We start from the raw sequence: 24025 nt of genomic DNA, 5'->3' as shown, positions 1-24025 counted from the left end.
ATTTAACCCAAGATAACCAAAATATCATTTCAGCATATAGTCAATATTTTGAAATGAATCATGAGATATTTACTATTCTTATTCTTCGCACAAAGTCTTTGGAACCCAGTGCACGTTGTACACCGGCAGCGCACAGTAAGTCGTACTGACTACATTCCGGTGTTTTGTAGAAACACGTGGCTGCTGCGTTCATCAGTGAACATCTAAGGCCATCTGGTTTTGATCAGTCCTTTGGAGCCAAAAGAGAGAAGCAACAAGCAGGAGGCTGAGAATATGTACCTTCCACGCCTCTTATCCTTGAACCTGGGGCATCCTGAGAGCAAGCTCCCCTAACCGTGTCCTCTAGGGTTTTTATAGAGACTTCTTTACATATGCATAACTGATTAAATCATTTGGCAGTTGGTAATTGATTCAATCTTCAGCCCATTTCTCCTCCCCAGAGGTCAGAGGTCGGGGTTGGGATTAACAGCTCAACCCCTGGAATCACATGATTGATTCTCTTGGCAAACAGCACCCAACCTTAGGTGCTTCTAAAAGTCACCTCATTTACATAAAAAAAAGAACACTTTTATCTCTCTCAACACTTAGGAAATTCCAAAGATGTAAGTAAGGAGACTTGGTGAAAGACCATTTATATATGAGAAATATAATGTTGGTCATCTGAATGACCAAATACATATTTCTTATATAAATCACAATATTGCAATAAGTGAACAGTGCCCAACCCACTCCTTGGACAAAGGTTTGGACTCAGTGGTAGGAATGTGTGCCTGCTATCCAAGAGGTCCTGTCCAAGAAAAGACCTGAGTGAGAGAGCCCCAAGAAGTGGCCTGTTCATATCACTAGGGGCTCAGACAAAAGGTACCATGCAGGAGGCCTCACAAAAACTCACAAAAAGCCCTGAAATAGAGGCGGGGTGGGGGTGAAGGTGGGGAGGGAGAGAGAGAGAGGAGGGAGAGAGTCTCAGCATTAAATACACACCCAACCGAGAGAGGTTTTCCCGCCTCCACCTTATTCTCTGTTTGAATCCTAGAGGTATTGGAAGTGGGAAAGTGAACAGTAACCTGGTAATTTGGATAAGAGAGAAGACTCCCACCCCCTTTCAGCAGATGCTTGGTCCAAGCTGGCAGAAAGAAGTTCTACTTATAAATGATCATTGAAAATGCAATTAATACATTAGACTAGACATTTAAAATAATTGAATGGAAACTATGTTCCTCATTTTTAGTGTTTATGAGACTTATTACCTGAGAACGATCAGAAAAGCTATGAGGCCTGCCTGATATTTTTCTAAGGACAGCGAAAATATACTTCCACTTAGCAAGTCTAAAGGGACAGGCAAGAAACAATAATTATGATTATATACCAGGAGTACTGTTTTCAACAAACCAGTCACATTAATAAAACATCGGGCTGTAGCTAGGAGGACAACGCTCCATCAATGTAGAATTTGTGACCTCATAGTGGCTGAGAGATCCCTGTGGCCTGGAGCCCCTTCCTTTGGGGAGGAGGAACAGCTGGCTGGATAGATTATTCCAAGGAGCCTAGGTTAGACCCAGGGTCTAGGACAGAAGTTAGCAACTGACCTTGTGAAGCTTGCAGAAGCTCCAGGCCCTGTCCCTGCCCTAAGAATGAGCACCATGCTGATGATCATGCTGTACCTGACCGTCATCCTCCTTGGCTTCTTCCTGCTCCTCTGTTACTATATCTTTCGGAAGGAATAGACTTGGGTTCCTCCAGGTTGAAACTGATGCCTGATGGAAGCCCTGACCAGTCCAGCCCCCTGGGCCCTCTCAGGCAGGACAGGCTCTTTCCTGAGCTGCCTCATGGCCTGGGTCTTGACCTATATTGGAGTCTCCAGCAGCTCCACACCCATGCTGCCTGCTCTGACAGACTGAGATGATGTAAAAGATTTTCCTATCAGAGTCAGCTCCCACCTAGGTCTCAGTACCTCCCTCTCCCTGGGACGCCTACAGCCTCTGACCCCTACGGCCTCTCTATTACCAGTTTTGCTTCTGGTTCATTATTGTTCTGGGCTGAAGGCCATTGGTTATGGAGAGAAGATCAATGGGGACTCAATGGAGGTAGAAATGGCTCAGGCCTCTGCCATGGGGACAGGCATGAGAAGGGATGGCCCTCTCCCTTCAGAAACTGGCAGCACTGGAACCTGGGGAACCAGAATCCCAGCTAAAGACTGATAACCTCAGCAATGACATTGGACTTTTTTCTACCCATGGTGGATGATCCTTGAAACAACCTTCTTGACTAATGAATCTGAATGATCAACTCAGGCTTCCCTGAACAACAACTTTGGATCTCCTTTGTTAACTAAACAACTGAGACATTTGTGACTTAAAAATTGTGAACTTTTTTGTCTAAATACATGGGCATTTCAGAACAACGATATGTGACTTTGGCTCATTATCTTTCACCATACCAGCTGACCACATTAGTTCTTCGCTTCTAAGACATTGGATTTTCCTGACCAAGGACATCAGACATCCCCAGCTATTTATCTTGGAATTCCAGGATAAAAATAGGAGACTGTTTCTATGATTTTACCTTTATATATGATATCGACTGATGGTTTACAGGGTATATTCTATTTTTAGAATTCTAAGATTTTTTAAAGTTATGAATGAATATTAATTTTTATAAAATGATGATAACTAAAATTTATTAAACTAGCTTACTATAAACTGATAACCATTAAAAAATCACTTATGACACTGTATTATTTTCAATGTATTATTTTACCTATTAAAAAAGTTAATTGTAATAAAATACACATAAAACTTACCATCTTAACCATCTTTGAATATTCAGTTCAATGTCCAATACATTTACACTGTTGTGCAACCAATCTCCAGAACTCTTTTCATCTTGCAAAACTGAAACCCTGTACCCTTTAGACAACTCCCCATGCTTCCCTTCCTTCGGCCCCTAGCAACCACCATTCTACTTTCTTTCTCTGAATTTGTCTACTCTTGGAACCGCTTATAAGTGAAATCACAGCACATTTGTCTTTTTGTAACTGGCTTGTTTCACATACTGTCATTAGGGTTCTTTCGTGTTGTAGTATACATAAGAATTTTCTTCCTTTTAAAGGCTGAACAATACTCCAATTTGTGTGTATACCACATTTTGTTTATCCATTCACCCATTGATAGATACTTGAGTTGCTTCCACCTTTTGGCTATTATGAATAGTGCTGCTTTGAACATGGGTGGACAAATATCTCTTTAAGGCCCAGCTTCCAACTTTTCGAGAATATACCCAGAAGTAGGATTGTCGGATCACATGGTAATTCTATTTTTAATTTTTTGATCCACCGCCATACTATTTTCCACAGCAGCTGCACCATTTTACATATTTTGTCTATTTTAAAGTTGAAAAAACTAGGTTCAGAAAGATTAAGTAGCTTGCTAATATAGCTGAAATGTGGCAGTCAAAAAATTTAAATATGTCTCTTGTATCAGTTTCCTAGGGTTGCCATAAAGTACCACAAACTCGATGGCTTAAAATTACAAATTGATCCTCTCATTATACTGGAGCTTAGAAGCCTGAAGTCAGCATGTCAGCTGGACCATGCTCCCTCTGAAGCTCTGGGTAGAAGCCTTTCTTGCTTCTTCCAGCTTCCCATGGTGGCCGGCCACACTTGGCATCCCTTGGCTTGCAGGTGCATCACCCCAGTCTCTGCCTCCTTTGTCACACAACCTTTTCCTTTAAGTGTTTTTCTCCTCACTTATAAAGACACCAGTCGTAACTGATGGAGGGTCCTCCCTACTGCAACATGACCTCGTCTAAATTTACATCTTAATGTCATCTGCGAAGACTATTTTCAAATAAGGTCACATTCCTAGGTACCAGGTGTTAGGACTTCAACATATATTTTGGAGGGACACTATTCAACTCATTGTACCTGTCTCCCTCCAAACCATGATATTTACCACACTTTTGACTTCCTACTGTCATACACTACTAGACTTCCCAATATAAAGTAATGTTTTCGTTTATGGGACAAATCTTATGTGATATCAGTGGATTATTCTCTTAGACTATAGAAGGAGGCAGACACTGTGAATTTCTCTCGTTCATTCCTTTACATCCCAGTCATTAAACCAAAAAACAACAAAAACAGGAGTTGTTAGAAAAGTAGTATAGCTTTTCAAGTGTCTTTATGAGGAAAATATGTTAACTAAACAGTTGTTTTGGGAATCACTGGGTAGTAATTTCCTTTACCTTTTTCAATTTTCTGCATAATCAAGCTGTGGTTGACATTTGTTGGGTACACTCACTAGCACAGTGCCACATGGAATGGCAGTGCTCAATTACCATGTATTGAATGAATGAATGACTGTATGAATGAGTGACTCAGCAGTGACCCTGCCTGCTTTTTGCTGCTACTTTTCTGTCCCGATGGCTAATGGCACCAAATGGCTGGTGGTTCCTCCTCTCCCTACAGCTTCCTCAAGCCGCCATGTCCACTACTGAGGGAGCCATGGTCACTGCCATGGTCAAGGCAGGCTGAACCACCATACTACTCCTGCCCGGGTAGGCCCCCAACACAGCACTTCTTTGTAAAAGACCCACTCGAAACACACATTGTTCCTGGTGCTTGATGAGAATGTACTGCAGTTTTGTTTTGTTTTTAACTTCAGTAGACACATTGGCTCACTAACAAATAAGGGCAAGCCACTGAGAATGGGCTGTTGTCTGAATGTCAAGAGCAAAGCTTACCACAACACATTTCTTCCAAGGGCTCAACGTGCCTTGTGTTCTGGAATCCCCAGTTAGATAGGCCAGTGTTGTAGATGAGAAAGTGGACTTGGATAAGCAAAATGCATATAGCGCCTCATACAACAGATTCTCCATGGACTACCTTAATAACTGGCCATTTGGAATAAGTTAAGGAAAAGACTTGGCTTTTAGCCAGGAGTGTTGGTGACTGAAACCTAATTTGTGCTAAAAAATAAATTATTGAAAGCTTATGTAATCAAACAAGGGAAGGGCAGAGGTGGACCTAGGCCTCCAAGAAAATAAACACCAGAGTCTGAAATTCCACCAGGACTGCCTGTCCTACATATACATCTCTTTCCATGTGCGGACTTCGCTTCACATTCACTCTGTTTCTTGAATACAGTGAGGGAAGATATGCTGGGTTTACTCTGAAGCACATCTCCATCTATCATCCAAAACTGAGGATAGTCAGGTTTTACAGGTTGTGTAGGTCATGCAATCCCAACTCCTGGAAGTGCCATTCACGTGACAGTCTCTGGTTGAGAAACAGATATTGGGGATGCTTGGATGAACATGTCTTCCTAGCACATCTTCTCTGGTACAGCAAAGTGACCCTATGTTCTACCATTCTGAAGGGGATTTCAAAAATCCTCATTCTTCTCCCTCCTCCTCCCCTCTCCCCACCCCTCCCCACCCCTCTCCTCCCCCCCTCCCCGCCCTTCCCTTCTTCTTCTTCTTCTTCTTCTTCTTCTTCTTCTTCTTCTTCTTCTTCTTCTTCTTCTTCTTCTTTTTCTTTTCTGGGAGACTGTATATGGCTGAAAATCTTTGTAGAACTTACCTATAAAGACACCTCGGTATGATGTTTTTTTTTTTTTTGTGGAAAGATTGTTAACTGATTCCATTCTTTAAAGTGTTTTTAAATGATTCAAGCTTTCTATTTTTATTTAAGGTAACATTGTTAAGTATTTTCTAGAAATGTGTTTATTTTGCCTAAATTTTAAATGTTATGAGCAAAAAGTCAAATATATTGTTCTCTAATATTTTACTCTCAGATCTGACCATACTACATCTCCTTTCTTATCACAAAAATTTTTTTGCCTGCATTGCTCTAAATATAGTTATGCTCATTTTCTGCCATTTTAGTTTCTGCTCTGTTATTTCATTGATTTTTACATCAGTGCCCCCCTTTTTTGTAGCACTTGTCATGTTTTTAAATTATTACATATGCTGGCTCATTTGTTTATTATCCCCTGTAGACTATAACTGACAAAGTCAGGGACCATATCTTTCTTTCTTGTTATATTTCCAACTCTTGGCCCTATCCGTGATATGAAGTAGCTGCTCAATTTTCTGGATGGATGGAAGTCGAGATGAACAGATTGATGAAAAGATGAATGTTTGGATGGGTGGGTGGATGGATGGATGAATGGGTGAGAAAGCTGGTGTTCCATAAATGTTTTCTAGATAAATGGATGGATGGATGGATGGATGGATGGATGGATGGATGGATGGATGGATGGATGGACGGATGGATCGATGAAAGAATGGAGGGAAGCTTGGATACTTGCTTGTCAGAATTTCAGCTCCAATCCACTAGGAGGCACTAAGGGACCGCTGGCGCGCGTTCGGCCTGGCGAGACGCCGCTCTAGCTGCAGCCCGTGTTCCCGGTGCTTTTCCGCCGACCCTAAGCAGGTGGAAGGCGTATCCCCGGCTTGTGTCTCCGAGGGAGTGCCCCTGAACCATCCCGCGACTTCTCGCGCCGTCCCCCACTGTGACCCCGCCGTTGCCAGCCCTGGCGCCCCGGGTCAGTCGCTGCCGGGCCACGCCGCCCTGGTACCCGCGGCGGCCTCCAAGGCTGGTGCTGCGTCCACCTGTCCCCGACAAGAGGAGAAACTGAGGTTCGGAGGGGGCAGGAAGATCAGGCCGGAGGTCAGCTCCCGAGTCCTGGCCCGATTCCCTGTTGCGGGACCGCCCCCTCCGCCGGGTGAGGACCCCTCCGGGTTCGTGTCTGAGAAAGGACCCCCAGGTCAGCGATGTCAACGGCCGACGCTGCTTCGGAGCGAACAGAGGTGGGCGTCCAATCCCCAACCGCACCCCCCCGGGGGGGTATCCTTGAGCCAGCTCACGGCCAGAAACGGGGTCCGGCGACCCGTGGGCCCCAGGCTTAAGGACTTGAGATTTTCACTGTCCCCACCACCACCTCTGACACTCAGCATTTAATCCCTAAGGCCACTGTTCGGTTGCCTATAAAGTGTCCTTATGACCGTTTAGTCGTTTCCTCTCAATAACCTTTAAAGGAAAGTGTAAAGCCTCCATTTTACAGACCGTTTGGCTGAGATTTAAATTCATGGACGCCCCCAGGGCCCCAGAATCTGGATCCCACGCCCTGTTCTGCACTAAAGCCGCTTCCCCATGCTTTTCCCTGCCTAGGCCTTGTGACTTCGTGGCTCTTGGAGACAGATGACAACTCTCCCCCAGAAGGCTTTGCTTGCGGGCTCTGTACCAGCCGGGTGCCCGCCCCCTCCTCTCCTGCAGGACCCTGATCTGCACTGTTGAATGCTCCCCACACTATGTCCAGGGGCTGAGGCAGGTCCCCTGGGTGAGTGCTGCTGCTCCTGATGACTTTGAACTTGGGGGCTTATGGCCTGAGTTCAGATCCTGACTCAGGCTCCTCCTTAGTGTATAATTCTGGGTTGCTTCATTCTCTTGTCTTCACTTTGCTTCAGGTAGGGGAACTACAAGAGCTCTGGGAAGACAGTGGCCTCGTCTGTGTTTTATTTTATTTTATTTTTGAACCTACAGTGCTGGGCATATAGTAGATACTCAGTACATATATGTGGGAGGAATGAACAATTGAGGCATTTTTACCAAAAGTTGGTCATTCTGTGGACTCTCTTGATAAGGGGAGATGGAGCCTTTACATGAAGTGATAATAGTGCTCAGGCTCCTGACCTTGGCTGGGGAGCTTTGCCCTTCCTAGGTGGATAACATGAGCTGATTTCTGTGAGACTTTTTAAAAAAGAGGATAAAGCTTGGGCTGTGTCTCAAGGAGCTATGGGCTGGTTGCAAGGCCAATTATTAGATTATTTCTCACCAAGGGCTTCCCTCCAGGAAGCCATTTCTGCCTCCCTTCTCTCTCTTGTCCAGGTCCTCAGCATGCAGGGTTCCTGGTGTGATGTGACTTGAGGTGAGAGTATTAACCATACTTTGTGGAATCATTGGTTTTCTTGTCTTTTTGCTTCTCTCTGCTCAGATCTTGATGTCAGTGTCTGAGTCTTGCTTCTCTTTAGCCTCAGTGCCTGGCAGGTGCTCAGTGTTCAGAAGCTGTGGATCAAATGCACAAAAGGAGCCAAGGGGAGTGGAGATGAATCCTTGTAAGGTGGCATGGCCCATCACGTGTGGATGATCAGGGCAAGACTGCTTGTGAGCCAGCCAGCCAGAAGAGGTGAGGGCACTTCTGTGTTTTCTCTTCTTGGAATTGTTCTTTCTATTGGCCGTTATTCATTGGCGGCCCCTTAGCATGAGATGGAGCCCAGTCCACCAGGGGAGGATTTTCCACATGCAGCCTCAGGTGCTCCTGCCCTGCTTCCCTCCCCATTTATGCCAGGCATTGCCTGTCTGGTGCCACACACTCCCAAACCTGTTCTGGATTCCACATCCTATTTAAGATCCAGCTTCCAGAGCCTCTACAATGTCATCAGAGTTTGCACAGAAGATGATCTGAAAAGCCCTCTCTGCCACATCTGTTGTCCCATGTGGAGCTGTAAAGTTCTTTCCAGTTCATAAGAAAGTGGTGTGCCTTGTGGATTAGGAACAACAGCCCACATTTGTGAAACTACTAGCCGCTGTGCCAGATACTCTGCATGTGCTTGCCAGGACATGTTGTGATCAGGTGACATCTAAGTTGCTCATTCAGGGCTTCTCATTTATTGCAGAGGAGGCAGCTCAGTGCAGAGGGGCCCTTGAGTGTTGTCTCCAACCTGTCAGGAAGTGGCTGGACCAGGGTGCTCTCAAGACGAGGTCTGTTCTCTGAGGATCTGGGGCTTTGCATGCCATAAGGTGCACGCAGAATCCTTGGGTGTGATGTACTCTGGGATATAGATAAAGGAGAGATAAGGTGGCTTTGTCCTGGCCCCCAGTTTTACCCTCTCTGGGACTTCTGAGAACACACCTGGTTCCCCTTTATGTGTTTGGTTCTGAGAGCCCTCTGGGAGCCCCTCTTCAAATTTTATGTTGTCAGCAGAAAGGATTTTGACATATCCACTTGTCCCCAGGTCTTAATCTCTCTGTCTCCTAGTTTTGGACTGTTTCTTATCCCCATTTTCTCCTCCATAAACAAGGAATACCAGGGTCATTTTTTTTTTTTTTTTTTAAAGGATCACATAGTCCCTATCTCTTGGAGCCTAAGAACTCCATCACTTTCCTTTCATGGATTTCTTCCCTTTATGTCTCCTGCCTGGGCCAGGATGGAGGAATTTTTATAGGCTTAGAAGCAACTTCTGGGTCTTTTTGCTCAATTGGGCTGACTGCTCCAGCCTCCGCTATTGGCCCCCTTTTTTAGCAAGCCCTCTGTCCTTTTCTACCCTGTATTCAGAAGTGATCAGACTGTGCATGTCCTGTTCATTGGTAGTACAGTCAGAGGACATGTGGAAAGGGTTGTCTCATGTTTGGAGGGTCCACACCCTCCCCTTCCAGTTCTGGGAGTTTTCCCACAGTTTCTCTTTGCACACACCTTTGGAATCCAGGCCTTGGGGGCTGCTGTACGTGCATTAGAGTCATCGTTGAGGTTTTCACTTCCTGCCCCTACTGTTGGGAACCAGGCTATGTGTGTTGCTTAAGTTCCCCCTTGATGCCCAGCACAGTTGCTGTGGGTCAGCCATGGTACCTCCCATAAACCTGGCCTTGGCATTCTTTTCAGCCTATCACTGATTACACTTTAATCAGTCTTGGCCACTCTGCCGTAGACCATTTTCTGTCTCTTTAGAGTTAACTACTGTACTTTTCATGAGGAAGTCTTCTGTCTTTTCAGGAAATAATGACAGCGAACATTGACAGACTGCTTAGTATCTGTAAGCAGTATCTGAAAAGCCCTCTCTGAGAGCTTTCTGAGCAAAAAGACCCAGAAGTTGCTTCTAAGCCTGTAAAAGTTCCTCCAACCTGGCCCAGGCAGGAGAGGTAAAGGGAAGACACCCCTGAAAGAAAGTGATGGAGTTCTTAGGCTCCAAGAGACAGGGACTGTGTGATCCTTAAATTAAAAAAAAAAAAAAAAAAAAAAAAAAAAAAAAAAAAAAGGCCCTGGTATTCCTGCTTTTTGGAGGAGAAAATGGGGATAAGAAACAGTCCGAAAGTAGGAGGCAGAGAGATTGAGACCCGGTACAGGTGGATGTGCAAAATCCTTTCTGCTGCTAACTAAGCTCTTTCCTGATGCCTACCATGCCCTGATGTGGGCAAAGACAAATTGGGTGCTCCTTTGTGGCTTCTTGTCTGTTGCAGATGAGTTCACTGTGTACGGAGGCATCACAGGAGTTGTCATGTCAGGAACATTCCAGACCCCAGTGTCCTTGAGGTAAGATCTCTAGTTTATTTTATGGAGCATTGGTTCCTGGTATCCAGTACACTCATTTGTGGATCCCCAGGGGCTTTGGGTGAAAATGTAAGGGAGCTGAGAGGTGAGTTGAAGGTAGCATGCATGAGTCCCCAGGTCCGCTCACCACCCCAGCCCCAGGCAGCCTAGATCACATCCGGCTCTTCACATGTCTTTAGCAGCTGCTGCAGGCTGGGGCCTCCAGAGTCCCGCTTGGGTAATGAGAGCTCTCTGGGGTATCTGTCCTCTCTCTTTGGCAGCAGAAGCATGTAATGGAAAACGGGTGCACCTAGGCATAAGATATTCCTGTCCCTGGGTTTGAACCCTTTGTGCTGCTCTCTCAGCCAGTGACCTACTCAGACATGTATTTTCTTCATTTGAAAAACAAAGCTGTGGTAGAGGTGACTTTTGTGGTGCTTAAGAACACATGATTTCTAGCATTTCCAACCCGGATATTTTCCCAGTGGTTTCGCCCGAGGCAACTTCTCTTTGATTTCCCTTGGCACAAGGGAGGTTTTGTGGGGCTTTCGCAGGAAAGAATGGCCACTCCTGGGGTCTTGTGCTTGGCTGGTTTGTTTTTCCAGACTCCACTTGTTCCACAGGGCTTTGACACCTTCTCTTCCTGGGTCTCTCTCTGCCCTCCTATGCACCTGCATTGAAAAGTGATCACGGGCTATCTGTGCCCTGGTCGTTGATAATGCAGGGAGAGGAATTACTGAAAGCAGTTTCCCGTGTTTGGAGGGTCTATACTTGTCCCTTTCAAATGCTGACGCTTTCATACACTCCTGCTTCTATAGCCAATGCTTTGCATTTTGAGGCATTGTAGGCTGCTGTGTGAGGGTCAGTGGCAGGAGGCCTTTTAGCTTGGCCTTTGTCAGCATGGCCTCCTGTTGTCAGAACCAGGCTATGTCTGTGTCAAGGTTTAGACACTTCAGGGTTGTTAGGAGCCAGGGTGAATTATACATAATGAATAAGCACAGTGTTGGGTGCTTGTAGTGATTGCCATTAGATTTCCAAAGGGAAGCTGCTCTTTGGAGATGGTAGACCTGGGCAGGTCTTTGAAAGAGTGGGATATAGTGAGCACTAGGAAGGTAGTCCAGGGAAGGGAGCCACACGAGGACAACTTTGAGGCTGGGGTAAGCACAAGCACCTGGGGCGACAGATGTGCAGGCAAGTAATGACAGCGTGGAGGGAATGGCTGCTGGGGTGGTGACCTTCGCTGCTACTGCCATGCAGCGAGCCTCAGTGGGAGAAGCCCCTGGGGACAAGCTCTCTGTCTCTCTGCCAATTACATCTGCTCTGTTGCCCTGAAAATTTTTTTTTAAGACAGTGTTCATTTTAACTCTCTTCTGGGAGCATTGACTTTTTTTTTTTTTTAACCAAGTTTGGTGTGGAAAAAAACCTGGCAGCTCATTCGTGATTAAGTAGGGGCATTCTCACTGATACCGGCTTGAAGGAAGATGAGATGACATCGGAAACCAAACACCTGTGACTTCCTGCTCTGTGGTTTCATCACTCTAGGGGTGCTGTCTTGGATCTGGAGATAGTTGGAAGAAGCCCCAAGGGGATGGAGGCTCTGGCCCTATCAAGATGGTGACCTGAGTCACAGCTCCCCTGCAGGGGCCTCCTCGTGGTGAGTCAACGCCAAGGGGTTAAGTCAGCCTCCGTATCTGATGTGGAAACTCCAAGCTGCCGGCCTCATGTGACCTTCTCCTTTAGGTGAGAGTGAGGAGCGCTGCTGCCACCTGACGCATCGCCAGACCTTCTTATCCCTGTTACCTTTGCACGAAAAGAAAGGACTTTTCCCTCTGAGTGAGCAGAGGGAAAGCGCTGGGGGACCGTATTCAGAGTTGGGGACCTTCAGCTGGCTCTGCCCCTTCCCAGCAGGTGTCACAGAGCGTGCGGACCAGGACTGCCAGTTTCCTTCCATCCGGGCAGGTCACCCAGTGTCCCCTACGTCTCCCTGCCTACTCTTGGTATAACTTTTTAGGACCCAGAGTTTTGTTTGAGTTTCCTGTGCTGCGCATTGTTTTCCTCTCACCTACCTCAATAAATCTTGAAACTGCCCTACTGCTTGGTTTTTGTTTTTCTTTTCTTCTTTTTTAAAATGAATCCCTCCATGTGCCAGTGGGGCAGGGTATAGAGAAAGTGGGTCGCAGGGGCAGATCTTCCAGCTTTCAGTCATTGAGTCTTTCCACTTGGCAAACTCTAAGGCCTGACCTAGAAGATTGGAGATGGGGTGAAGAATTTGGACTCAGGTTGAACAGTCCCAAGTGCTTCTGGATGGCTCAGGTTTGGGATAGAGGAAGACTGTTAGAATCATTTGAGCCAAGGCTTTGGAAAGGATGATAATGGGTAGATATGGAGAGTAGGTCAAGGGCTGCATCCTCAAGGAAGGCAGGAGTGTCCTGTGCTCTGGGGGTGAAATTACACCTGGTGAATTTAGGGAGTTGGTTTTGAGCAGGGATGGGGGCGGGGTATGCAAGGAGCCCTTGGGAGAACTCTGAAGACGTGGTGGGCAAAGACCAAGTGTTGGGGTTAGTGTTACCACGAGGTAGCAAATGTGTTCAGGAATAGTAATGGCAGCTATATGCCAAGCATGCATTTATCACCCTGTGGGTTCCTGTTACCCTGTCTTCATTTGTCAGGTATCATCCACACAGAGGCCATGGTGGAAAGGGAGGAGTTAATTGTCCATTCCTTCCACTGAAATTGAAATCCTCTTGACTAGGCTGAGGTGGAGACCAGGTGGTCAGGCCTGCCTTCATAAATTTAGCACCTTGATGACCTCCGTCAGCAGGAGGCATCCTGGGGGGCTGGAGGGTCTCTCTCCTTCCCAGTTCCGGCAGAGGTCTTTCTTTCTGACCTGCCTCTCTCCTTAATTCCTACCCAGGGACCATTTATGCTCTCTAAGATGCCCCATCTGCCCTAACTCCTCTCTGCCTCAGTTTCAGCCAACCGTAGCCTCTCCTAGTGAAAAATGACCACGTTTCCCCCAACTTGGCCAGAGTTCCTTCCTTTTCAGTGAAGTTTTACTGTTAGTTGTTGCCTTGGCATTTGCAGACCTCTTTCTTTAACACTGACCGTCCTCTCACTGCAGAGCAGCTTCCGGTCAGCTTTTGGTAGCAGCGTCTGCACTCCCTCCGCCTCCCCTTTATTCTGTTTATTCTCTCAGGGTTTTCTTGGCTGCCTACCTCAGTCCTATAGCTCTCCCTTGCACTCTGCCACCCTTGTCGCACGGGACCCTCAGCCCCAGCACAGACTTCCCATTCTCCAGGGGAGACATGCAGGGCCCTGCTCACTGTCCATGTCTCCCTGTCCACCTTTATTTCACATATCACGCCCCACAACCACTACAGACTCCCTGCCCACCCGCACAGCCTCCACCCCAGCCACTCTACTGCAGGTTTCCGAACATGCTCTCCTTTTCCTGGCCTATGTGCCTGGAATGCCTCCTGCATTTCAGATGCTTGCCAGACTCAGCTTGTGTCACTTCCTTCAGGAAGCAGTCACCAGGCTAGACCTCCACCCAGATTTGTTTCCCTGCCCCTCCTTTCATTTACACCCAGTCTCAGTTATGTGCAGGCACAATTCTAGGAACCGGTTAACAAGACAAAGGAGCAAATCCCTGCCCTTATGGTACATCCGTTTTACCATAAACAAAATACTAAAACATGTTATGTGCTAGAGAAGGGCCAAGGGAAAAAAAAAGAAAACCTGGAAAACAAGACAGGAAGTCTGGGGGCCGGCATGGGGAGTGGCACTTTAAGCTGAATTGACAAGGAATGCCTCACCTGGGAGGTGTGATCTGACCCCTCACTTCTGGGTGTTCACTGCAGCCTGTGCACCTCCATCACAGCGTGGACCCAGGATGATAGGAAACTTTGGGATGGCAGGTCCAGGGAACTGGGCGGGTGGGCAAGAGGCCTCTGAGGCCATTGCAGTGCTGCACCTGATTATAAATGTCTGCCATGTGGTAAGGGTGGCAGCTCAGTCAAGTTGGGTGGCATCAGCCAGTCAGACCAGGCTGTGCATGTCTTGAAGGTCAGGTTCTAACCCTGTCAGCTTTGTAGCACCTCGCCTTTCCTCCCCTCCCACCCACAGCTCAATGGGCCAGGGAAATACAGTCACCCAAGGACAGGCCTATCCCATGACCTTCACCTAGAACCAAGGGCAGTGATAACCAAGCCAGGCAGTTTTCCTCCTGGGGATTTCTGAGTGTGTCAAGAGTCTGGGTAATTGGTTGCAGGAACAAACAGGAAGAGACAAGAACTGAGTCCCTTTAACAGCAGAGTCCAGGGGTGCCGAGCATTGAGCTTCTGTTGCAGGCAAGAGAACCAATTCTAGAACTCGTTATAGGGGTGGAGTGATACTCCAATTTTCAAACCACGTTCATGCTCTACAAGGCCTGGCTGTGAGCAGCACTCAGACTTGCCACGAGGCCTAGGGATTCAGTTTTCCCTGAATTTTTTATAAGGCATGGCCATGTGATAAAAATTCCTGTCTTCGTTTTCTTTATAAGAGACCTTACATTCACCACTATTGTGCCATTACTAGAGGGTGTTATTCACCAGCATAGTGACTGACACATGCAAAGAGTACAGTCAGTACTCAAGGATGAGGAATGAAGCCAGAAGTGGCCTTGATAGTGTACGCCAGGAATAGCTCACCAAGGTCCCTCGGCCCCAGTGACTACAACTGCCTTATCACCAGGATACCTAACTCCTGCACTGGGAAGCAGCCTAGTGAAGTCATTAACAGCCTGTTGAATTCTGATGTTGTCCCTTAATTGCTGTAGGGCCTGGTGCACATTCTTTTGCCTCCTAGAACCTCAGTTTCTTGCTCTGTAATTTGGCCATCAGAATAGCACCTACCCTAAATAGTGAGAGTTAAATAAAATGATGCATGTTAAATGCATAACATAGTACCTGCTTCATACCAAGCGTTCAATAAATGTCAGCTATTTTTATTTGATGAGCATGTCTAGCTAGTTGATAATTAAAACGAAGAACGAATATAAAATGTCATTATGACAGACTCATCTGTTAATGTGACACCATGAATATCTTTTCCTTTGATAATTTGCAGACATCTCAGTGGGACTAGTGATTGAACTTTTATTAAATGCCATGCACTGTACTAAGTAAGCCACATATATAATTACCTCATTTAATTTTCACAACAACCCAGTGAGGTAGATTTAATTATCCTCCATTTTATAAATGAGGAAACCAGGCTGAGAGAAATGAACAGGCTCTCTTACTTCTAAGGAGTATCTCAGTTTGTTTTCCATTTTCTGGTATATACAGGCTGATTTCATAAATAGCATGAACATGCCAGGTTGTCAGATGCTTGTTTGTACTGGAAAATGGAAATTAGAATATTTTACTATTCCTTCCATTGCTTCAAATTGTTGCCTATTATCCAGTCTTCCTAAAATAGTCTCCATCTAAACCAACAGTCGGTCTCGAGGACTGAATTTGTGAACCTGACATGTACAGAGACAATAGGCATGTTTCGGCCAACACCAAGATATCAAGTGTCCCTCTCATTACCGTTGTGTTATCTTAGGTTTGCTGAGCTTGAGGAAACCTTCACAGAGTTTTACCAAGGTGACCCAAGAACCAGGATTAGGAGCAAGAAGAGCCATGAGCCTATTAGAAAATTGGTGTGTCGTCCCAGAGGCCCTAGGGAAGCAGCCAGTGGGAGTTATGCAGCAGAATCAAGCCAGCATGGAGAACACTGGAGGTTCATCTGTCCGTTTAAAGAAATACTTGTTAGGCAATGTGCAGACAACTATGTCGATCATAAGTTCTATTCACACCCCACATATTTATAGAACACTCACTGTGTGCTGGGCCTTACTCCAAGCTGGGCATACAGTTCTGAACAAAGCAGAGGAGGAGCCACGCGGAGCTTATAGACTAAAGAGCACTGTCCATTAGAAACATAATGCAACCTATATTTGTAGTTTAAAATTTTCCTAGTAGCCACATTAAAGAAATGAAAAGCAGATGATATGCAATTTAGCAATATATTTTATTTGACCCACTACATTGAAAAATAACTGTCGTTTCATCATATAATCAATATAAAAATTATTGATACTTTACATTTTTTTTTCTCCAAAATAAGTCTTTGAACTCTGATGTACATTTTATGCTAATAGCACATCTTGGTTTAGACTTACCACATTTTAAATGCTCAGTAGCCACATTTGGATGGTAGAGACCTAGATGATGAGCGGTTCAAGGCTAATTCTGTGGAAGAAGAGTATTGTGAAGATGCTTCTTTGACAAGAAGCCTGCTATATTTGTAGGGACTTAAAGGAGGTGCTCCAGCCTGGGTTCCCCACTCTCCGGTATCCCTCTTCCCCATCTTGGCAGAGTGGGGCCAAGTAGACAGCAGATGTGCCTGATGGAGTCCCACATCACATTCCAGAGCCTTCTGGAGGCAGGATGCCAAGTTCTGTATTGCTTCTCAGACACGGCCTCCACCTACTGGAGTTAACCTTAGCATACCCAGAGTTTATCTATTCAGTCAGTCACTACTTGTTTCTTGAGCACCTATGAGATGCCAGCCTTTATCCTAAGCCCTGGGAATACACACCAGTGGGCATAGAAAGGTATTAGCTCATAGTCCTGTTATGATAATCAAGTAACCCACAAAAAAAGAAATAATTAAAAATTAAGAAATGTTGTGGAAGACAAACGAAAGGGCACAGAGACTAAGGTACACCTGACCTCTCGTGGGGATCAGAGAAGGTCTCCCTGAGGAAGTAGAATCAACTGAGCCAAGGAGGAGTGGTCCATGCATAGAAGTAACATGAAGGATGCAGGGAGGAGTTCAAACACGGCCAGTGTGGGTGGCGTGCAACACCGAAGATTAGAGCAGCAGCCTGGAGTGGGTGTGAGAGCACTGGCTTCAGAGTCACCTAGACTGGTTCCAACCCAGCTGGGTGATAAGTTTCAACCTCTCTGAGCTTCAGTTACCTCCTTTAGGGGGATGTGGTAAAGATTACAGAGAATGACATATGAAAACTCTTAGTATAGCAGGTGCCCTGATTTCATTGTTAAATTATTGATCTCGTTAATTATTGAAGGTTCTTCTCCGCCGTATCAAGAAAGGTGGCCAAGTTTTATGTTTGTTTCTTTGTCTTAGGGACTTTGGGTTGAGGATCCAAAGTACAAGTTTTTAGGGAAGTGGAGACAGACCTCTCCCCCTTTATTTTTTCCATCGTTTTATTTTTACTTGAAGATTTGAACAATGCAAGTAATAGACTTGCCTTCTTTAAGAAAAACAATAAATGTTTTATTTTAGAATAATTTTAGATTTACAGAAAAGTTAAGAACCTAGTACAGAGAGTTCCAATGTGCCCTTCACCCAGCTTCCCCTAATAAGCACAGTACATTTGTAACCATAGCACATTTGTCAAAATTGAGGAATGAATACCAGTTTCTTGCTAATGTCCATTTTTCTGTGCCACTTCCAACCCAGAATACCACGTTCCATTTAGTCATCATGTCTTCTTACTCTCTTCTAATCTGAACCAGTTTTTCGTTGTTTTTTTATGACCTCCTTTTATTAGGAGGGCTATTGTCTGAGGCACTGAGGGCATTTTGCTTATCCGGCCTGACTTTCCCATCTATGACACTGGCCTACACAACTGGCCCCAGAGATTCCAGCAAACAGGGAAGCTTGTTGAGCTTTCGAAATAAACATGTTGTGATAGCCTTTGCTTGTGGCATCCAGACAACGGTCCATATTCAATGGCTTGCCCTTATTTGTTGGTCACTAAATTTATTTCCTGGTATTAAAAATAAAAGAGCAGGCATGTTCTCTCCAGGCAGGAGAAAATATATATATGTGAATTGGACCTTTTGACCAAAGGGGATGTTCTGGTGTATGAGCAGCCACTCCATTAGGGGTCCTCATTGGCAATTAAGACTGCCTGGAAAATGGTGCTCTCGAGAGTGGAGGAAATGAACTCAGGGAAGGTCAGGGGGGCTATAGGAAAAGAAGGACACCAGTCAAGGCAGTCCTAGTCCAAGGCCTTGGGCAAATATTTTTTGCATGTTCCTGTCTATATAAACAACTCGCTTAAAAATGTATTACAAAGAACATAGTCAATAATATTGTCATAACTATATACAATGCCAGATGGGTACTAGACTTCTTGGGGGGAAACACTTCATAAATTATAAAAATGTCTAATCTCTATGCCGTAAACCTAAAATTAATATAATAATGAATGTCAACTGTAACTGAAAAATAAAAATTAAAAAAATGTATTACAATATTCATGGGCCCATCTGGAGTATAGTGATTTATTGATGAATATTTAGAATAATGGGTTGAGAAGAGGTTCTGGGACTTCATTTATTATCTTATCAGTGTATCTGAAGATTCTTGGTAGACCCAGGTACCATCGTCTCCTGTTCAAGTCCAGGAACCATCTCTTCATGTTTTTTACTGTAAAGTGTGCCATTCTTACTTGACTTCATATTTCCTACTGCAAAAAGGTATGCTGTTTGGAACCTGTTAGTACCGAAGGAATACAGATCTTAGCTTTGTAATTCTCTAATACATCTGTTTAATGCTGGATATATCATTGCTGTGATGTTGCATCATATGTGAGTGGTGTTTCCTGTATATTGACTTCTGGTGACTCTTTCAAAGATTTTTCCTTGCCTCATTGACAAGAACTACAAATACAAATCTTACCTGGAATATGCAAGAAAATGTGAACGATAATTTATTTTCTGGTCATGTTAAATTTACCATTTAGAAAATTGTTTCGTAAACATGGACTGACACACCTCCCAGTCACATCTGGAACTCTTTAGGTCATAACCACTACATTTCTAAAATGTGATTGTTTCGATGTTGACCACACTTATGCCTTCCACATACTACCAGCAGCGGGGAGCACAGGAAAGGGGTGCGAGAGCAGAGTGAGAAGAGCAGTCCCATTCATACAAGATACATTCATCCCTTGTTCTCTGCAGCTTAAGACAGATGAGAGCACCATGCTATCACACCCATTGATGACAAGAAAGTACATACATGGGAAGAGCATGTTGACATTGCTGAGCAGCATCTCAAAAGTCCTTGGAGAAGACATGCACTGCTGCTCCTGCCAAAGGGGGTAAGGCGACTGCCCCAGGGGCTAGCTGGGGAGAGGAATGCAGAGCACACAGAGTAAATGATGTCTGCTGCCCTATCCGCCATTGCCCTGGCCAGAGTGGCACTGTGGTTTGAACACAAAGGAGTGAGCCAACATCCAGGCCTACACATGTACTTCAAGCCCAGGTGTCTGCAGTAGACTGTTGGTAGCTCAGAGTCTTGAACTCAGCCTGGTTTCAGTGTGAGTAAGAGTCACTAAAATCGGCATGCCGACACATCGTTGCAGCAACCCAATTTCACAGGAGCTGGTGCACCAGCTAGTAATAATGAACTCCTCACCAGGCTGTCCTAGAACCAGAGCTGGTCATGAAGCACCAGGACGATGCCATAGAGTGGGTCCTGGAGCTCCTCAGGACATCTGGTCGACCCCACACATAAGTGAGAGAGGCGGAAGTAAGAGAGAGTTGAAGAATTCTCCAAGGAGAAGAAATGGAGAATGAGGCCCACAGGGGATGACTTTGCCTGGTACTGGGTCGCCCTGCCTATATGGCACTTCTGGCTCTGGACGGTTCCAACCATTGGAGTAAGATTTGAAAAATTTCAAGGTAGAAATTCCTGGCTAACAGGTGGGGCCTGGTATGAACTTGGGATCCTACTAAGATGGCATTGTTGCCCTTGGAGGGGCACTTAGAACATTTTGAGGAATGCCAATCCAAAGTGCAGTGCTCCTTGAGGCACATGGTCCGGGCCAGGGACCGCTTACCTGGGTCTAATGATGGTACTACTCCTAGCCACTAGATATTCACTAAGACAACAGCAGCAGCAAGAAAGTGGGCTTAATGCTAAGCCAATGAGCCTTCCATCTATCCATCCATCCATCCACCCACCCATCCACCAAACAAATGTTTATTGAACACCTATGCTGTGCCAGTATTGTGTTAGGTTCAGGGGAAATAGAAGTGGGTCTTCCCAATCATTATCTACCGCAAGCTAGTTCTACACAATTAAAAAAGGAAAAAAGGAAAAAATTGGATACAGATGACATACCTCTCATACAGTTGTTTAGTTAACAGCTTTTTCTGCTATGGCTCTTGGAAAGTGTTCCAATTACTATGATTGCATGCAATTTACCCCAAAACTTAGTGGCTTAAAACAAGGATGATATTTATTTTTTTTCATGAGTCTGCCATTTGGGGTGAGCTCAACAGAGTTAGTTTATCTTGGTCCTATTTGGTGTCAGGTGAGGTGACTTGAAGCCAGGGGACTGGAATTATCTGAAGGCTTCCTCACATGTCTGGTCATTGATGTTGTCAGCTGAGACCTTAGCTTAGGCTGTCAGCTGGGACAGCTAAAGTCTCAGCTGACAACATCAATGACCAGCCATGTGGCCTGGGCTCCCCCCTGACATCGTGGCTGTGTTCCAAGAGTGAACATTTCAAAAGAGGTAAGCCAAGTGGAAGCTGTATTCTCTTTGTGACCTAGCCCTGGAAGTCATGTAGCATTACTCCTGCCCTGTTGGCGAACACAGTCACAGCTCCCAAACAGACTCAAGGGGAGGAAACGTGGATCCCAATTCTCAGTGGAAAGAGTGTTGGTTAGGTTGGAAGAAGAGCTGTTGGTGTGATCAACTTTGGGCAAAAAAAGTTTGCCACAAAAGATTAATACATCTACTAATTTTTTCCTTTTTTGAGTGCAATGCCTGTTAATACACAGTAAGAGTACACAATATGAAGTGATTTTAACATTATAGGTTCAGTTGAAGACACTCTCCTAATTTGTTGTGTTTCTAATTAGAAATTATGTTGTCGAACAAATTTGAATTGTGTACTGTATTTGAAGAATCCATAATGTTCTACTCTGTATAGAATTTCATGCGTCTCTTCGGGCTCTTGTGTGTGTACACTTTTCTCACATGTCTCAAACTGTTCTGATGTTTAGGCTTTAATTTTATCTCAAGGGTTGTGTGTGTGTGTGTGTGTGTGTGTGTGTGTGTGTGTGTGATAATTTTACATTTAAGTGAAGCAGTCAAAGAATTTTTTAAATTAGTAAAGAAAATAGTGCAGGAATATAACATCAGCTTTAAAGAATGACTCACTTGCATCTTTCCTTTGCCAACCCCCACCTAATATAAATCTTATCTTCCTGGCCAGCACAATAAGTCCTTATACCTTGTCTTTTGTGTAAAAACCATATTTTCAACTCAAAATTATTTCCTGCTTATATAATTTTTGTTTGCATTGTTCCATTGGTATATTTTTCTATTTAGGTGTCTCTGGTTAGAATTGAACACATATTTTTTCCCATTAAAATGAATGCATCTATATATAGAGGCAGAATTTTCAGGAATGAATTAAAGTCACCAGGTGGGAGATAAATGTATTTGCATCATCTCTCTAAGAGCTTTTAGAAAGTTTCCCAGTCTTCTGTCTGTCACTTTTCTAATTTCCATCACCCATTACTCTTCCAATTTGTCACCCCCATCATCATCCCCTTACCTGTCTGATATATTATAGGAGTGTTAGTACTTGAAGATTCAGAGAAAGGCCCTGAGTATGAAAATCTACCTCCATAAATGGAGGGCAGGAAAAGACTGAAGAAAGAGGCTGGCCGCTCCAGTCTGGTAATTAATAGGGTTTATTAAGTGAAACTTACATATGAGGTGCATCTTGGGTGGCTGCAAGATGAAATAGATTCCTATACTGCTTGGCAGGCACAAAGAATTATGTAGGACAGGTGGGATATTTACAGGGTACTAGTATGTGAATGCTACCAGGTACAGGAAATTACTTTACATGCTTGACCAGCTCAGGACAACGGAATGTTCCAGGAACCAACATGCAGTGGGAGACAGAAAAGGGGTACTGGTTTATGTTAGAATGAATATCCATTATGACCAGACAGTCTTCAAGGGAGGGTCGAGGGAAGCAATCCCCTGCTTTTGGCCTGGGTCTAGCTAGCTCACATATCAGGCATCAGTCATGTCTTAAAACAGTCTCTCCTCCACGAGGTGTTCAATATTTATTGTTAGGAATGCACCTGGTTGAAAGTAACAGAAAACTCTACTACCTGGTCTAAATAAGACTCTCCCCTCCCCATAAAACTGGAAGGCAGTCCAGGGTTTGTACAGCTGCTTTAGTATATCTTGAAGAACTAGGCTTCTTTTGTCTTTCTGTTCTGCCATTCTTAGCATAATCCTCCTCATGGTCTCAAGACAGCTGCTGCACCTCCAGATGTTATGCCTCAGTCCCAAGCATTAAGTAGGGGAAAGGTTAAGGTCACGAACTTCTCCAAAGACTTCCTTTTTATTCTAGAAGAGTTCTCCCTTGGGACTTTTGCCTGCATCTTATTGGTCAGAACTTTGTCTCATTGCCACCCTCCGCTGCAAGAGAGTTTGGGAATTTTGTACTTGAATTCCAGCCTCTGTAGTTTAGAAAAGCAAGGAATAAGTGGTTGGAATAGATACTGAGTGAGCCTCTGATTTGTCATATGGCATTTAATTGAAATATATTGATCTACAATATGTTCTGGATATATCCCTGCCTCTGCTCTTACTCCTTGTTTGTTCTTTTTCACTCTTCCAGCTTTCTTTCCTGGTAGTGGCAGAGTGGGGGTTGTGTGTTGGGGGGGAAGGGCATTGGTCTTGGGGAAACATACTTCTACCCTTTCTAGAATATCTGTTCCCTTGCCACTCATTCCTCGTGGTCTTCTCTCACTACAGATAAGGAAAATTCGGTATCTTCTTTGCTCCCTTCTGCTCTTTCCGGACAATTGTGCCTTCAGCACTACTTAACACCCTGATCCCTTCTTCCCTGAATATTGACAGTCTCAAGAGGGTCCTTCCTACTCTTTTCTCTTAGCCCAAATTTCTTCTTTTACACTCCCAAGGTACTTGAGCTGACTCTCTTTAATGGTATTATTTTCTTCATTGAAACTGAAACCAAATTATCTAAAGTGGTAGTTTACAAAATGTGTTTCGCATCGTAGGTGCTCAAACTGGTATCTTCTATTATTATTACTATTAATAACGTCTTATCGCCTATATCAGACTCAGCTCATTAATGAGAGGCTCTGAATCTGATGTCTGATTCATCACTGTAACCCACACTTGGCCTGGAAATGAGCAATGGTCATAATTAATGCTATGCCGAGATAATAAAGGGGCCGCAGGCAGGTAAAGGGCAACATTTCAAAGGAAGGGTGCTGTAATGGGGATGTGAGAAATGCTAAAACCTGGCTGAGAGCCAGAATCTGGAAGAGAAGACCCTTATTCCGTCGACACTTAAAATAGGCAGAGTCCGGCTTGATTCACTGGGACCCAAGCGGAGCGCCTCGCGTCTGAAAAGCGACGAGGTAGGGCATCCGTCATTTCACTCCACCTCCTCCCCTTGGTCCGGAAAGGGAGGAGGGAATGTATCCCGCTCGGCCGTCTGGGATAGCTGCGCACGCGCAGCTTCCGGCTTCATGTCTCGGGAATTATTTGACGCCACCGCTTCGGACCTGCAGAAGACTCCGATCAGGCGCGCCGCGCACGCGCAGTGGCCCACTCGGCTCGGGGAGTTATTTGACGCTGCCGC

The 24025-nt window shown here is 45.0% G+C and overlaps 1 long non-coding RNA gene and 2 other non-coding genes across 7 annotated transcripts; all 3 read left to right on the top strand.

The window, feature by feature from the left end:
• The first annotated feature begins 6384 nt into the window (after positions 1-6384).
• Positions 6385-12395, top strand: LOC107512587. Of its 5 annotated transcripts, none has more exons than XR_004953611.1 (8): positions 6385-6810; positions 7172-7340; positions 7889-7928; positions 8032-8186; positions 8677-9916; positions 10235-10307; positions 11710-11958; positions 12045-12395. It is a non-coding gene; the product is annotated as an uncharacterized LOC107512587 (long non-coding RNA). The 5 variants fall into 5 exon arrangements; XR_004953608.1 differs by having other exon boundaries at positions 6386-6810; positions 7853-7928; XR_001597324.2 differs by having other exon boundaries at positions 6390-6810; positions 7853-7928; positions 8677-8761.
• LOC118610167 lies at positions 9324-9455 on the top strand. The gene has a single exon (XR_004953822.1). It is a non-coding gene; the product is annotated as a small nucleolar RNA SNORA71 (small nucleolar RNA).
• Positions 10974-11107, top strand: LOC118610164. Its single transcript, XR_004953819.1, has one exon. It is a non-coding gene; the product is annotated as a small nucleolar RNA SNORA71 (small nucleolar RNA).
• Positions 12396-24025: the final 11630 nt, after the last annotated feature.

This window comes from Rousettus aegyptiacus, unplaced genomic scaffold (assembly GCF_014176215.1).
Source record: "Rousettus aegyptiacus isolate mRouAeg1 unplaced genomic scaffold, mRouAeg1.p scaffold_m13_p_12, whole genome shotgun sequence".
Classification (NCBI taxonomy): Eukaryota; Metazoa; Chordata; class Mammalia; order Chiroptera; family Pteropodidae; genus Rousettus; species Rousettus aegyptiacus.
The sequence above is the reverse complement of the archived record's forward strand: the minus strand, read 5'-3'. Positions and strand labels throughout refer to the sequence as shown.